Source organism: Selaginella moellendorffii, unplaced genomic scaffold, assembly GCF_000143415.4.
Source record: "Selaginella moellendorffii unplaced genomic scaffold, v1.0 SELMOscaffold_101, whole genome shotgun sequence".
Taxonomy (NCBI): Eukaryota; Viridiplantae; Streptophyta; class Lycopodiopsida; order Selaginellales; family Selaginellaceae; genus Selaginella; species Selaginella moellendorffii.
In genome coordinates this window covers 544471-550036 of record NW_003314362.1, presented here as the reverse complement: position 1 = coordinate 550036, position 5566 = coordinate 544471, and positions in this window count along the sequence as shown.

Sequence of the window (5566 nt, the reverse complement as noted above, 5' to 3'; positions counted from 1 at the left end):
AGAGTAGCTCCCACTCCCGAAAGGGAAACCGATTGCGGTGCTCCCGGCTCAGGTGGAGTGGTGCCCCACTTGAGTACCATGCGGCTCATTGGTCCTCGCCCTTCCGAGGGGCTTGGGCCTTCCTTCGGGATGGAAGTGGGGGGGTAGAGGTACCCATACCGGGCCGCTAGGCCACGGTGTTTCACCCCGACGTCCCGAAGCAAGTGTTGCACTCAAGACTTGGGATTTAGAGGGTCCTATGATCAAGTCTTGTGGTACCAAGGGGTGTTAGGAACCTGGAAGCTTGGTGTGCTTGGCTGCTTGTGCTTGCGGGGAGTGTAGCCGAACCTTAAGTCCAGTCTAACCCGGGGAGGGGGATTGGGAGTGATTTGGGAATCCGTGGATGGATGGCTAACACTCCGTTGCTCGTGTAGTGAGTAGCTGAAACCAAGTAGGAGCTGGTACCATAGGCGAGAACCTTGGCAAGGGAACTTAGTAAAAGCCAAAGTGGTGTCGGACGGATAGACGAGGTAAGTTGGCAAATTGGAAAGGAAAAATTTGTGGCTTACATTAACATGCAACATCCATAGTATAAGGAGTTAATAAATTGGAATGAATTACATTATGAACATTGGACATTTCCGTAGGAAGATCTAACTGATAAGATATATTATCAATTTGTTTCAACACTTGATAGGGTCTAACATATTTTGATAATAGCTTCCGAGACAAAGATCCCTTAATGTTCAAGTTTTGGGAAGACTAGCCATACTTGATCTCCCACTTGTAGCTCTAGACCAATTGTGGTGTAGTTGCTCTACATAAGTCTCAACAGAATGGAACTAACATATAAGACTTGATAGCGAGGGTGTCTGATGGACATGATAAGCTATCATGTAATGATATTAAGGGACTAAACTTAATATTGTGGGGTTCCCAACACTAGCAAGTGCAAGTCAACAAATGGGTTTCTTTAACTAGGTCAAATATGCTTGACTAATAGCATTTAAGAATTCTGTCCTTATGCTCATCTAGTCAAGTGCATACATGATGACCAATTTCTCAACAAGCTTGGGTGGAGACTATAAAGGGAATCAATAATACCAACCTTCTATTATTGTGGCAATAAGGAGAGAGTGTTTGTAGATAATTCTTAACTTGAGTATTCACACATTCGATTTGCCCATCAGTTTGAGGATGATAAGTTGTACTAAACTTCAACTTAATTCTGAATAACTAGAATAGTGTGCCTTAAAACTTCTCTATAAATCTCAAATCCCTATTCGAGATCATTTTTTTGGGAAGACTATAAACCCAGACTATTTCATGGAAAAAGACCTTTGTTATTTTTTTCACATTTACTATTTCCACAATTAGAATGAAGTGTACAATTTTTGATAACCGATCCACAACCACTATCAAAGTATCATAACCCTTAGACTTTAGCAAGTAAGTGATGAAGTCAAGTGTCACCCTCTAAAATGGCTATGCCAGTGTTGAAATGCATTGCAACTTCCCAGCTTGCTTCTCAATTCTTCGCTTACATTGCTAGAATAAGAACAAATATAATCCATTACATCGCCTTCCATACTAAACCAAAAAAATCCCTTTTTCAATGAAGCAAAAGTCTTTTTGTTTACCACCATGTCCCACTACCAAAACATCATGATGTTCCTGCAGAAATAGCTATTGCAGATCCTTGGAGGGAAGATATAGTCTTTCTTGTTTATAGATAATAAGCCCGTCCCAAATTAAAAAGTGAAGCTTCAGAGCAACTTTTGCCACGTCATTACTAGGGTTCTACTTCGACAACTCCACACAGTGCAAAATTGTCTTTGCCAATGAATCACTTCTATATGAAGCCCGAACATCCTCCAACTAGTTTGAATTGATTGCCGATATTGCCTGGAATTGAGTCTGATGACTCAACACATTTGGAATAATATTGTCTTTACTATTTTTGTAGATAATTTCAATATCAAATCTAATGAGCTTCTCTTGACAACAAGCCTGCTTCAACGTAAGCTTTGACGGCATAGCAAAGTAGCTTAGTGTGTTACTATCTATATAAACCTTGGTATGTCCACCTAAATAATGTCTCTATTGTGTCAACACCAACACTACAGTAAACATCTCTTTCTTGTGTGTTGGCCATCTTCATTGGGTTTCATCCAATTTCTTGGAAAAAAATGCAATGGAAAAACCATATCGCCTTAGCGTAACACCAACTATATGTAAAGAACCAACTCCTTGAGGTGTTGAAGGCTAAAGGATTCCCAAAAGTATGACCAAAATGATAAAGAATTCATCGGATGAGACTGAGTCCGAGATCCAAGATCGGGTCCAAGACTGAGTTTGAGATAGAGTCCGAGGTCGGGTTTGAGATCGAGTCCGAGATAGAGTCCGAATACTAATACAGGTTGTGGGGTGAAAGCCCAAAGCATGTGTCTCCCAAGGGGGAGGGCGGGGGGGTTCCAAAAGTATAGTAGGATAGTGAGGTTTAGGAACCAGTCTTCAAGGAACTTTCTAGTGGTGCTTCCAAACTAACTTGAGGTTGAGATTGGGGCTGAGAGGCTTTGGGTGGGAGTGAGCTTGGACTCAGGTGGTGCCGGAGGGGCCACCCAAGGAAGTGCTCAAAAGCAACTCCCACTCCTAAAAGGGAAATTGACTGCAGTGCTCCTGGCTCATGTGGAGTGGTGCCCCACTTGAGTACCTTGTGGCTCATTGGTCCTCACCCTTCTTAGGGGCTTGGGCTTCCCTTTGGGATGGAAGTGGGGGAGTAGGGGTACCTATATCAGGCTGTTAGGCTATGGTGTTTCCCCCTGATGTCCCAAAGCAAGTGTTGCACCCAAGATTTGGGATTTAGAGGGTCCCATAATTAAGTCTTGCTATACCAAGGGATGTTAAGAATCTGGAGGCTTGGTGTGTTTGGCTGCTTGTGCTTATGGAGAGTGTATCTGAACTTTAAATCCAATCTAACTCGGGGAGGGAGATTAGGAGAGAATTTGGGAATCTACAGATATGGCTAACACTCCATTGCTTGTGTAGTGAGTTGTTGAAACCAAGTAGGACTAAATAAGAGCTGATACAATAAACCTTGGCGAAGGAACTTAACTAAGGCCAAGGCTGTGGTGGTCGGATAGATGAGGTAAGCTAGCAAATTGGAAAGGAAAAATTTGTAGTTTACAATTTGGTATCAGAACTTTTTCCTTAGTTTTAGCGAAGGATAGAGGCAAATTGCTGGGAGATGGCAAAAGTAGGGCATAAAAGAACCAAGGCGGAAACAGAACCTCCTTTAGAGCTAGAGCTTTCGGTCGAACAAGAAGCTATGAATAAGGAAAACCTAGCGAATGTGTGAGATGTAATGGAGGAATTTTTGCAAGGTAGAACTCTATGTACTTATATAAAATTCAATTAAAGAATCTATTCGAGAAATTAAGCAATGTTGAATGTTAGGACCCGAAGGCATGCCAAAGGTAAGCTAATTAGCATGGGTTATCTAAGTCGACCAGGAGTAGGGAACTACACCTAACTCCCCTTGGGGATGTCGAATCCGTAGACGTATTCTACGTAAGTTGGGTTCGAGTCCCAACCCTCTAGTAAAGCAAGGTTGGGTTTAAATCCCAACCCCATACTAAGGCATGGTGAGGTGAGGGGTATAGGGACACTTATACTCCATTGTCATGGGCTCTTGGCTAGGGAGGCTAATTTAGGCACATCGTTAAGTGGGGGGATGCCCCCAGAGACATGGTCAACAAGTCATAAAATTAAAAAGAAACATTCGATGTAGGTATTGAACCTCTTCTATGTGTGGTGGAGTTGTAAGGAACCAACTCCCCGAGGTGTCAAAGGCTAAAGGAACCTTGAAAGCACGACCAAAATGATAAAGAGTTCATTGAATAAGACTGGGTCTGGATCGAGTTTGAGACCAGCTCTAAGACTGAGTTCAAGACTGAGTCTGAGATCGAATCCGAGACCGACTCCGAAACCGAGTTTAAGATCGAGTCCGAGACCGAGATTGGGACTGAGTCCGAGATCTGAGATCAGGTCCGAGACTGAGTCTGAGATAGAGTCCAAGGTCAAGTCCAAGATTGAGTTCGAGATTGAGTCGAAGATTGAGTTTGAGGTCCAGTCCGAGACCAAGTCTGAGATTGAGTCCGAGACTGAGTTCAAATACTAACATAGGTTGTGGGGTGAAATCCCAAAACGTGTGTCTTCTAGGGGGGGGTACAAAGGGTTCCAAAAGTATAGCAGGGATAGTGAGGTCTAAAAAGACGTACTAGGGGTGAACATCCTCCGGACTTGGCAAAGAAGAGTCTTTGCTATGGAACCGAAAGGATACCTAAAAAATGGAGGTAGCAATCCTATGTTGCTGGGTGCAACAATCAAGGATAGGAGCAAAGGACTAGTGGCCAAGTTTGGGCCATGGAATTTAATGGAAGGGATCCAAATGGCAAAGTTAGCCAAGGAACACTAATGTGTTTGATACTAACGGCTTGTGGGAAAGGAAGTGGATGTAAGCGACTAAATTTTCCATTCTACTTTAGTCACTTAACCACACCTCTGACCACTTGGAGGAGTCTCATTCACCACCTCCATAAGTCCAATCCAGGACTTGGGACTTGCTAGCCCCGAGAATGGCATCCATGCCACTCAACATTTGCACTTGGTCCAAGTGCTCCACGTGTCCGATCCCATGACCGACACTCAAAGGTACCACCGACATAGCAGCCCGTTACGCTAAGGCCATGCCCAATCACCTTTGCCACACTGGTAGTCCAATACCACTTGCATCACAGTCTTGGCTCTCCAAGACTAGGCAAACCATCCGTGAGTGGTCATCTCAGATCCACTCCTTAGCATCCTTAGGATGCCCACCGACAAGGGGAATAACCTTCCCCAATATCCCTCTGTCAGTCCCCACTAAGTCCCTTTCTGCCCCTGGCCGTGTTTGCCAACACTGCCACTGGATCAAGACCCACAGGCCCGACCACTAAGTCCCACGGTCCTCTGGGACTTCCCCACCACACGACTGTGTCCTTGGTCACTACCCCAGAGGACTGTTCCTCTTCCTTTCCACAGTCTGGGCCTTCGGGGCAACATTTCGGAACACCGTGGCCTTACGCGAGCCACCTGGGTACTCTCCTCGCCTTTCGCCTTTAGGTGCTCTAGCCATGGGCTTAGAGCGAGGTTCCGTTGAGCCACAACAGGTGTCCAAGTAGGTAGTGCCACCCACACTTGGACTGGGAGCATCGGCCAGTCGATCTCCCGGGGGAACTAGAGCCGGCTCTCGAACACTTCACCAAGCTACCCCACTTGTTGGTCCGTGTTCACTCTAGTCTTGGACTTCCCAATGGGCAGCTCATCACCCAACACTGGGTCCGGCCTTCCTGGGCCAAACTGGCCTTTCCTGGCCAAACTGGCTCCACTGCAGTCCTCCCCCTACTATACTTTTGGAGCTCACCAAACCCCCCAGGGTCTGGGAGACGAACGCTTTGGGCTTTCACCCTCTCAGGCTCCGGACTCGGACTCGGACTCGGACTCGGACTCGGACTCGGACTCGGATTCGGACTCGGACTCGGGCTCG